The following is an 11,805-nucleotide window of genomic DNA, read 5'->3' as shown; positions in this document are numbered from 1 at the left end:
TAAGAACCAAGGACTGGGCTTCCCTGGTGGCTCAGTGGTAAAGAATCTGCCTGCCAATGCAGGAGACACAAGTTCGATCCCTGGTCTGGGAAGATGCCACATGCTGTGGAACAACTAAGCCCAAGGGCCACAGCTATTGAGCCCGTGCTCTAGAGCCACAGCTACTGAGCCCTCAAGCCTCAACGACTGAAGCCCATGCGCCCTAGAGCCCAGTGGTCAGCAACAAGAGAAGCCACCGCAATGTGAAACCCGCACACCGCAACTAGGGAGTAGCCCCCGCTCGTTGCAGCCAGAGCAAAGCCTACAAAGACCCAGCACAGCCAGTAAGTAAGTGAGACTTTATAAAGATTCAAGGGCTTACTGCTTCTTGTATTTCTAATTATCTGACACAACCTTTCTTGTACATACTCACGGCCCATAAAAATAATGAAATTGGCTGTGTATTTTAGTGTACTATCATAGAGATGGTGAACAGTCAGAAGCATAGACAGAACCACATAAACAACCAGATTTTCCAGTCCAGGAAACTGTAAATTGGGTGATAGAACATCTCAGACTGAAGACCTAAGGGCTTCTTCAAATGAAAATGAAACTTTGATACTTAATCTTGTACTTGAAAGTTTTAATTCTGGATGTGCCTCGGGTGGGCAGGCTAGGAAGGGCTGAGTAGAGCTCGACCAGTATTCTCCAAGCATAAGGGGACATTTTAGGGATCAAAAAAACTTCAGGGAACCATTGCTCTGCACTTTGAAGTGATCCTAATTTTATTCCAGTACCATCTCTCTGTGAGCTACTCCCAACTGCTACCCAACAACCCAACTCTGCTCCCTGCCCCCTCAAGATCCAAAGCAGTGACCCAATTCTCAAAATTGTATTTATCTTGTTGTTGTTTAGTCATTAAGTCATGTCTGACTCTTTGTGACTCCATGGACTGTAGCCCACCAGGTTCCTCTGTCCATGGGATTTCCCAGGCAAGAACACCGGAATAGGTTGTCATTTCCTTCTCCAGGGGATCAAACTCACATCTCCTGCATTGGCAGGCAAATTCTTTACCGCTGAGCCACGAGGGAAGCCCCAAACTCCCAAGGAAGATACAAAAAGCTGTTTACACCTGTGAAGTAGTTAAGCCTTGCTAAAGCTAGCCAACCAACCAATCAACTGACAAACAAATCTAGGTATATTAAGCAAAACTAAATAAAAGCAGTAAGTGTTGGTCATATTAAAACAATAAATTAAAAAAAAAAAGAACTCAGGTTTAGAAGACAAATGGTCTTAAGGAAGACTTTAGATGACATGAGTTATGAGCCTGACTAGAGCTAAAGTGCATATACAGCTATATTTTGCCTATTGGTGGTCTTGTTGGCCTTCTACATAGATGAAAATCACTTCTACTTCTTCTATGTTAATTGGTGTGATCCTCAGGCATGCTTCTTCCTTTGTCTAGGCTCACCTAAGCCACTTCCCCTTCCACTTCATCCTTCCCATCTTTGAGATAATGGAGTCAAGGTTAATGACTTCTAAGGTTGCATCTTGGACTGATTTGTCTTCACAGAACTTCCTATATTTGGAGTGGACAAATGCATTTTGTCACGACTGGTATTTTTCCTGTAGGGCAAATAGAGACTGCTGTAATCTCTGTGAGTCAAGAGACCTTGTCCATTTTCTTTATTGCTATCAACCCAGAATTTAGTGCCTGACATAAAATAGGTTTGCTATAAAAAAAAAACAATCCTATTGATTGAAAAAAAAATGCCCAAAGGGACTTCCTTGGTGGTCCAGTGGTTAAGACTCCATGCTGCCAAATGCAGTGAGCCTGGGTTCAATCCTGGGTCAGGGAACTAGATCCCACATGTGGCAACTAGTATTGCACATGCCACAACTAAAGATCTCACATGCTGCAACTAAGACCCAGCCAGCCAAATAAATAAGTGATTATTAAAAAAAGAAAGAGAAAAATACCCAAATTCATGAATGAATGAGTGAATGAAAGTGATTTTTAAAGGTGTCCGCAAATGTTCCAGGCTTTTGCTGTTCTTCAGTCACCAAGTTGTGTTCAACTCTTTACCACCCCAAGGACTGCAGCACGCCAGGCTTCCCTGTCTTTCACGATCTCCCTGGGTTTGCTCAAACTCATGTTCACTGAGTCGGTGATGCCATCCAACCATCTCATCCTCTGTCATCCCCTTCTCCCCCCAGTCTTCAATCTTTCCCAGCATCAGGGTCTTTTCCAAGCTCTTTTCCAGGCTCTTTGCATCAGGTGGCCAAAGTACTGGAGCTTCAGCATCAGTCCTTCCAATGAATATTCAGGGTTGATTTCCTTTAGGATTGTCTGGTTTGATCTCCTTGCTGTCCAAGGGACTCTCAAGAGTCTTCTCCAGCATCACAGTTCCATGATTTTTGGTAACTTTCTGGAAAAGTATCACTCCATCCTGTGAAATCTACTGACTTTGTTTTATTTTAAACCTAGACCTGGAGATATCATTAGATCAGTGGACCCATTTTAGTAATTTTGTTTTTTCTCCTTATATAAGTAGAAAAGTGGCCTCTAACATTTTGATTTTCATCATATCTCATGGTTACAGGACCTGATTTACTTAAACCTGAGCCCAGGGTATGTAAGAAGCCAATGTTTTTGCATCCAAAGACATTACCTTAAGCCTGGTATCATAAAAACAGGGCTTCTTGATTGAATTTCCCTTAATGAATGGAGTTCATATAAAGGACTTATTTCCAACATCAATTATTCATACTCCAACAACTTATACTTCCACAAGTTCCCACTTGCCTCTTGAACAATAAAACACAGCAGCTTCCCTCTGAATAGAATGCAGTTTGCTGTCAGGTAGAAATATATCCTGCTTTGAATAGTGGATATTTGCATCCATTGCTGAGAGGCAGCAACATGTGTCGGTGACCTGAGTGAAACACAGCTGTCAAGACAAAACTGCACTCAGAGAGTCCAGAAAGCTCCTTGAAATATTCTTGGTGTTTACCACGTGCCTTTGAAGTTTGAAGTAGACAATGGAGGTAGAAGATTTATTAATACTCCCTTGTTCCTCAGACCAGCACAGTCAGTGGAGCAATTCACTGCTAATGGCATGTCTTGAGGTCATTAATTCTTGGAAACATTTCAAAATTAATGATGCAATATTTAATTGTGGATTTTTACCTTTTGGGTTGACTCTGAGGTGCTCGAGGAAAGAAAATCTGGGGTAAAACATTGGCACCTGTTGCTGTTGGGGTGGGTCAATTCTTTGCTTTGCTTTCCAATGTGATGTTAGTTTGTGATGTTAGTTTCTAGTGCACAGCAAAATGAATCAGCTATATGTATACATATGTCCCCCTTTTTGGATCTCCTCCCCGTTTAGGCTACCACAGAGCATTAAGTAGTGTTTCTTGTGGTACACAGTAGGTCCTCACTAGTTACCTATTTTATGCATGCATGCAGAGTCACATCCATCACTTTGAGTCTGCGACCTCAAGACCCATAGCCCACAAGGCTGCTCTGTCCATGGGACTATCCCAGCAAGAATACTGGAGTGGGTTGCCATGCCCTCTTCCAGGGGATCTTCCCATCCAAGGGATTGAACCTGGGACTCCTGAATTGGCAGGCAGACTTTTTACAGCTGAGCTACCGAAGAAGCTCCCTATCTATTTTATACATAGTATCATGCCTGGGTGCTAAGTCGCTTCAGTTGTGTCTGAGTCCCCGTGACCCCATTGACTTGCAGCCCACCAGGCTCCCTCGTCCAGGGGCTTCCCCAGGCAGGAACACTGGAGTAAGTTGCCATGTCCTCCTCTGGGATATGTAGTATCAATAATGTAAATAGGTTAATTCTAGTCTCCCAATTCATCCCATCCCTCTTTCCCCTTTGGTATCAATATATTTGTTCTCTATGTCTGTGTTTTTTTTCCTGCTTTGTAAATAAGATTGTCCATACCAATTTTTTCAAAGTCCACATGCATGCGTTAATATACAGGATTTGTCTTTCTGACTTTACTTCACTCTGTATGACAGTCTCTAGGTCCATCCACTTCTTTACAAATGGCCCAGTTTAGTTCCTTTCAGGACTGTCTTTTGTGCCACACTAAATGCCAGTAGCATCTCTGTAGGCATTGCACCAACTGATGCAATTGCAGGCACGGCATCTGCATGTTGTTCCACAGACCTCTGGTCCTGGGTGGTGAGCCTGACCTTAGATAAAGTGCAAACACAGCTATGTTTTACCCTTTAGTGGTCCTGTGATATGCCTTGATGAAGATCTCATCTACTTCATCTGTGTCAACTGGTGTAAGCCTCAGGCCTGCCGCTTCCTCTTCCACTGCCCCTCATTGTTGATCATGCCCGTGAAGGCAGGGAGTATGGAAAGAGAGTAGAGCAGGTGACACACAGGAATTAGTGACTCAGAGTAATGGTAAGGGATAGTTGGAGACTTACTCAGATCGGGTTGTCAGGGAAGCTTTGGATTATGGTTTGATATTTAAACTGAGATCTGAACAATGAGAAAAATAGGATCAGCAGGTGCAAAGGCCCTGAGGTTGGAAAGAGAATGGTAATAACAACCAGAACCAACAACTGTGTAGAGAAGTGGCATGGTACACTGGGTAAGGGCAAAGACTTTGGGATCCTATGAGTTGCCCCGACCAAGTTGGCTCATCACCAGTGATTTTGAACAGGTCTCTTCTCTTTTCTTTTTTTTCCCCTTCTCTTTTCTATGTCTATTTCCTCACTTTAGAAATAAAGATATTACATAAAAATCTTATGGTGGCTTATAGCTCTGAGTCTATGCAATTCTTTTTATTAGCTTGTTCATCTTAAAAGCTGCCACATAGCAATTTATCAGTCCCTTATAAGACACATTAGTCTCCTATTCAGTTCAGTTCAGTCACTCAGTCATGTCCGACCCCATGGACTGCAGCACACCAGGCTTCCCTGTTCATCACCAACTCCCGGAGCTTGCTCAAACTCATGTCCATTGAGTTGATGAAGCCATCCAACCATCTCATCCTCTGTCATCCCCTTCTCCTCCTGTCTTCAATCCTTCCCAGCATCAGGGTCTTTTCCTTTGCATCAGGTGACCAAAGTATTGGAGCTTCAGCTTCAGCATCAGTCCTTTCAGTGGCTCAGGCCTCAAGGTGTGTGTCTGTCTAAACTCTAATGGAGAGTTTGGAGCCAACAGCCTTCAACAGAGTCTGGAGGCAGACATAGCCCATGGGTTACTCTTCATGATAGCTCAGTCACTGCAATAGTGGGCAGTGACACTGTCACCTGGCAGCTCCTGAAATAATAGGAATCCTGGGATCTGGGCATAGCAAACCAATGCACAGATCTTAACAGGGGTCTTGAACATCATGGTAGTGCCACGTGACCTCATGAACTCTAGTGGTTGGCAAATGTCTAGCTAATAACAGCAGTAAAGGGAACCTAGAGGAAAAGAAACTGGAAGATACAGCTTAGTAACTTAAAGGCCGTAAGGCATATCCTCTGGGGACTCCCAAATATAATTATAGGCTGTACTTTGTAGGAGTATGAAAGTCCTACAGTAGCAAATGAGATCCAAGATGCAAAAATATAGTTTATTAGATTACTATGGCCTGGAGAAACACAGACTTCATAAATATTTTAATTTTGACATTCAGGCATAGATAGCAGTGTGCTGGGCAAAACTTATTTTATTTCTTGATTAATATAGAACTCTGTTTATGCAAAATTATCTGGAAGGTTATTATTATTGCTTTTTTCTCATTTAAAAATCCTTTCCTAACTATGCTAACATATTATTAATGTCATTCAATATTTTCTTGCTTATATGTATTTTTTCTCTTAAAATTCTACAGAGATCTTGAGTTTCTGAAAAAAAAAATAGTGTACAACAGGAAATCAAGAAGCAATTCCATAGAACATTAGCTCTGTACAATGTAGACACCAACTTTTACAGTTTTTGTTCATTGTTACCAATATTTATGACTATCCTTCAAAATTAATTAAAAGTTCACATCAGTTTGCAGGTGTCCCCTCCCTTAATGGGTTTCCCTGGGGTTTCAGTGGTAAAGAACCCACCAACCAATGCAGTAGATGTGAATTTGATCTCTGGGTCTGAAATCTCCTCTGAAGTAGGAAATGGCAACCCACTCCAGTATTCTTGCCTGGGAATTTCCATAAACAATGGAGCCTGGTGGGTCACAGTCCATGGGGTCTCAAAAGAGCTGGACATGACTTAGTGACTAAACAACAGCAATAATAACAACCTCCCTCAATGCCTCATTGATTCATTCCTTTGTTCTGGTCAAAAGAAAATACAGAGCATCCCCAGAAAATTCATAGTGGTTTCTGTACAGGTGAAGAGTCATGACTTAAGAGAGAAATGAGTGAAGATGTCTGCTGAGACCAGGTGCCTTATCAGAAACCAAAGAGTCCTGTCTCTCTCTGTCTCAGCCATGGTGTACTGTAAGGGCTGGAACTGATGGAGACTAAGTGATGAATTGCAAGAGAAGGACAACGTGAAGGATATGAGTCATCAATATTGCTCACACATGTACAGTCATCCACTTGGAACTCATGAAAAGGCAGTTTCTACCATCAGCTCCAAGATAGCCATGGGTAGTTCTTACAAGCAAAGAATAGATATGGATATATTTTGTTGCAGCATTAAAAGTTTATCCTCACTGAAAGATATTATGAATTGCTCTATCTACAGTTTATGCAAAATGGGAATAATAATAATACTTACATTGTGGGACTGGAAGATTAAATGTAATTAAATATAAAGTGCTTACCACAGTGCTTGGCACCTATACTCACCCCAAACTATCATTATTATTATGATTTAACTTAAGGTATTTCTAAGAAAGATTCCTTTGAGAAACAGTCTTTTATCATAATGGTATTATCTGGATAAACACTCTATTGCTCTCTCTATATATTAAACAGTAATAGCACAAAAGCTGATAGCCATTGTATTACCCATTTGCAGCAGTTTTGGCCTTTTTCATTTCATTTCAGAATATTCAGTGGTTTTTCAGCATACCTTGAAGGAATGGTAATGTCAAAACTATGGCATCTTGCCTTCAGTGAATCCCTGGGACACTGCTTCTGAAGTCAACATTATAATTAGGATGCATTCTATAAAAATGTGATTTATGAGACCATTCTTTTCTGATATTTGATTGGTATTCTTTTTAGGTAACAAAATGAGAAGCTCAATTTTAGTGTGAAGAATTATGAAAGTGCCTCTCCCATGTCGGTGTGTTGTCTTGTTTTGAGTCAGTGAAGATGAGCCTGTGCAATTACTTGAGCCAACATGTGTTCACTTGTGCTTAAAAACACAATCCAGCTGTTTCTGGACTGACTTGAACCATCAATTAAAAACCACAGAACTGTAGCCTTTTGTCCAGTTCCTGAGCCATATCTGGAGTTATGGACCCCTTTTAGAATATGCTCTGCTAAAGTTGCTTCAGTTGTGTCCGACTCTGTGAAATCTTATGGGCTGTAGCCCCCCAGGCTCCTCTGTCCATGAGATTCTCCAGGCAGGAATACTAGAGTGGGTTGCCATTTCCTTGTCCAGGGGATCTTCCTGACCTAGGGATTGAACCCACATCTCTTATGTCTCCTGCACTGGCAGGCAGGTTCTTTACCACCAGTGCCACCTGGGAAGCCCCTTAGAACATGTTGCTCAATATAAACTCTTGTCCTTCATTCTTAACATTATCTCAACTTTCTTTGTTGCCATGTGTTATTTGCTGACTTAATAATACTTCAGTCATTTATTTCAAGTATAGAGTCATCACCAGGGGACTACAGATGTCCAAGAAACAGTTCTTGGAGTATGAAGATAGGTATAAAATGAGGCAGAGGTGGGGATCAATTAATCCTGACTTGGAGTAAAGAGCCGACCTCACCTCAAAATATATGCCCTTTGGTTACATCTGGACAGATGAGCAGGGGTTTTACCAGGCAAGGAGGTGTGAGAGTTTGCATGCTCAGGTGATGGGTCCCCAAATGTGTTTTCACATGTAAAACACAAGGAATTGAATTTCAACTATTTCAAGTTCAACTATTTCAACTGAACTGCTTTCAAGCTGTTCCCAGTCAACAGAGAAAATAATACACAAGATGTGTGAAAATGAAGACACTGACTTACAAGATGTAAAAATAGGAAAATCAGATCACTTGGTTCTCTGTGGACTTTAATCAGAAAAAAATAAATTATCCATCTTTCACTCCATGGAAACAGTATGAGATCTCCTCTTCACCTACTACTTACTACCAGATTTCATTCAGAAAGTTACTCCTCTGTCTCTTCTTCACTAAGGAGTGGCTGGTGGTACATACTGAAAAGCTGCTCATGACTTGGGCAGCGGAGGGCGAGCAGAGGGAATTCCCTGGTGGTTCAGTGCTTAGGACTCCATACTTTTACTGCCGTGGCCCCGGGTTGAGGCTTGGCGGTGGAACAAAGCGGGCCTCCCAGGTGGCTCAGTGGGTAAAGAATCTGCCTGCAATGTAGGAGATGCAGGTTTGATCCCAGGAAGATCTCCTGGAAGAGGAAATGGCAACCCACTCCAGTGTTCTTGCCTGGAGAATCCCATGGACAAAGGAGCCTGGTGGGCTACAGTCCATGGGGTTGCAAAGAGTTGGACATGACTGAAGTGACTGAGTGCATATGGGCGGAGAACAAAGACCCCACAAGCTGCACAGTGTGGCCAAAAAAAAAGAGGGGGCGCAGAGCTGAAATAAGAGTTGAAAAAGAGTCTGTGCTTCATTGTTGATGGTTTTAAACCAGTGCTTCCTGAATGTACCCAGAGAAGGCAAACATTCCCAACACATGTTTCTACAGTTCCAAACATTCTTTGGGTTTGTTTTCCATTTTTAGTGAAGGTATTCAGGATTAGGTTAGGTAGCAACTTGATCCACTGTACATTCATCTGGAAACTTGTCTTGGAAGTGTTTTCTTGATGAAGATGAACTATTTTGGAACAAAGTTAAAACAGAGGTTAGAGCTGGGACCATGTTAAGACTTGTTCATAAGGTACAAGGTATGCGTTTATTTCATTCCCTGTCAGATGTGATGGGCTTTAGCGCAACTCGTAAACGAAGTCCATGGAAACGCAAACGTGGTGTCTCCTTTCAGTATTCCTCAGGAATGCAGCACTTACCCAGTTAGCCTGGGCCTCTGAATGCTGTTGGCTCCATTCTACCCCTGCCGGGCCCCTAAAAGCAACTTGATCACAGCCAAGCATGGCCCTGGTATTCTTTTGCCTGTTGAGTTGGCACGTTCCTGTTAGAGGGAATATTGCCTAAACTGCAAATAATGCACTTAAAGGGAATGAGCTGAAACATCCCTGCTCTTATCTTCTTGTAATCCCCTCCTCCTCTTTTGTGCAGAGTGAACCCAGAGCATGGATTCTAAGGAATAGGACATTTCAAAAGGGATGAGATGTCACTTCTGAGATTAGGTTTTAAGTGTGTGACTTCCCTCTGGCTAGCACTATGATTTGCTAGCAGGTTCTTTCACTCCATGGCTCTTCTTGCTGGTTTGCACTGGGGAAGAAAGCTGACATATTTTGAGTTGCCCCGTGGAGAGGCCCACATGGTAAGGAACTGGGATAACCAACATCCAGTGAGTGAATGAAGCCCTCAGCCCAAAAGCCTGCAGGGAACAGACTCCTGTCAGTGACCATGTGAGTGACTGAGCTTGGAGGCAGACCTTTTTGTCTGTTGCACATTAAGATGACTGTAGCCTGCGAGAATCTCTAAGCTGGAGGACCAGCTAAACTACACCTAGATTCTGGACCTATAGAAACTGAGATAATAATTGATGCTGTTTCAAGGTACCAAATTTTGAAGTAATTTGTTACACAGAGATGGATAACTATTTCACCTGCTTATAGGAAGTAGCACCAGTGGTAAATAACCTGCTTGCCAATGGAGACATTAGCAGTGTGGGTTTGATCCCTGGTATGGGAAAATCCCCTGGAGGAGGGGATGGCAACTTGCTCCAGTATCCTTGCCTGGAGAATCCCATGGACAGAGGAGCCTGGCAGGCTACAGTCCTTGGAACTGCGAAGACTGGACAAAACTGAAGTGACTTAACACGTACACACAGAAGTGGTAAGGTTTGGCAGTGGGGACAAAGATTGGAAAGAGAATAGGTACATATATTTGTGTCTTTCTGAGTCACCAACCAGATCGAATATTTGTGACACATTTTATATACTGTTTTTATGTAGAGGGTATATAAAAACAACATCCTGGCAAGGGTGGCGTGGGTATGTTTTGGACAAAATTTAGGTTGTGGAAACTCAATTATTTGGCTCAGACACATAGCTTAGAAGGTAACAGAGATGAGAGAAACTAAAATCTTACTCTGAAATCTTAGTTCTTTCACATTAGCCAGTCATAAGAGGCAGAGGTAGGGTTGGGGTTAGGGTGGAAATCAGAATCACCTCTAGATCTTTTTTCAAGCTAGTTATGTTCGTTTCCTTTCCCACACAGTTTGGGCCAGACTACACCACACTGCGGGGCTGCACCATAAGGGCACTGAACTTATACAAGTGCAGCCTCATTCTTTGTTACTTGGACTAATAAGTAGAAAATAAAACTTGTACATTTCAGGTAGGTTCTGATCGAGGATCCAGTAGTCCTTAGACGCCTCTGCGGTGATAAGTAAGGTGATCACGCAGTTTTAGCATGCTGGTATTGGGTAGTTAAAGTTAAGTTAAAAAATAAAAGAACAGCACCCGAAATTCCATTATTTGATGGTCTCAAGCTTGTCTGATATGGCAGATCCTCTCTCACCTACAGCCCCAAATTGGCAAAATGGGTTTGGCTAAACAATGACAAGTTGGGAAGAAGTGGCTGCATGGCGAGTGCAGCTTTTATTCGGTGGTGAGAAGAAGATGATGTAGTAATGAAGGAGCCCACTTCAGTGCTGCATCTGCACGTGTGTGGCCCTGGAGATCCCTGTAATGGCTTCTAGAGCTGAGCAAGGCAGCTGCAGAACGGATTGGACTCCAACAGGCCATGGCCCTGAGTCATCAACTCCTGGACCAGGTCCAGGGGCTCTCCTCCACCATCAGCCCTGGTCCTGATGAGAGCATCACTGGGACTCTCATTGTTCATGGGTCTCCTGTAGATCACAGCCTTGCTTCCATAGCAACGGCCTGACACAATTGTGAAGGACAGTATAATTACCTGACAAAGACTACAGTTTCTCCTGGATAAGATGACTGTAGTAGCTTTTTCTTACTTCAGCTCCTTCCTGCTGCCTCTTTGCATTTTGCAAAAAGGATTTTCTAGAGCAGCACTGCCGAGTAAGGCAGCTGTTGGGCACATGAGACTCTGTAGCATTTGAAATGTGGCTGGTGAGACTGAGGGATTCCATTTTTCATTTAGGATTTAAGTCTTTACTGAATGTGTTACAATATTGCTTCTGTTTTATGTTTTCACTCATTGGCTGGGAGGCATGTGAGGTCCTAGCTCCTCGACAAGGGATCAAAGCTACATCCCCTGCACTGGAAGGTGAATCCTAACCACTGGGCCATCTAGGAAGACCCCCATTTAGTTTAATGTAAACATTCATTTAAACTGAAATAATCACATGTAGCTGGTGGCTAATCTGTTGGACGCACAGCTCTAGAAGCTGTTGTCCTTATGTCATTCTTTTGTTAATTTATTTTTGGGTAATATTTCTAAAACATTTTCTTTGTGCCAGGCACAATATATAGAATGTTGCGTGCATTCATCCAATTTTCACAAAACCTGATGAAGTCAATTCTATTATACATTTTCCAGAGCAGAAACTGGAA

Source organism: Bison bison, unplaced genomic scaffold (assembly GCF_000754665.1).
Source record: "Bison bison bison isolate TAMUID 2011002044 unplaced genomic scaffold, Bison_UMD1.0 scf7180017864094, whole genome shotgun sequence".
In the NCBI taxonomy this organism is placed as follows: domain Eukaryota; kingdom Metazoa; phylum Chordata; class Mammalia; order Artiodactyla; family Bovidae; genus Bison; species Bison bison.
The sequence above is the reverse complement of the archived record's forward strand: the minus strand, read 5'-3'. Positions refer to the sequence as shown.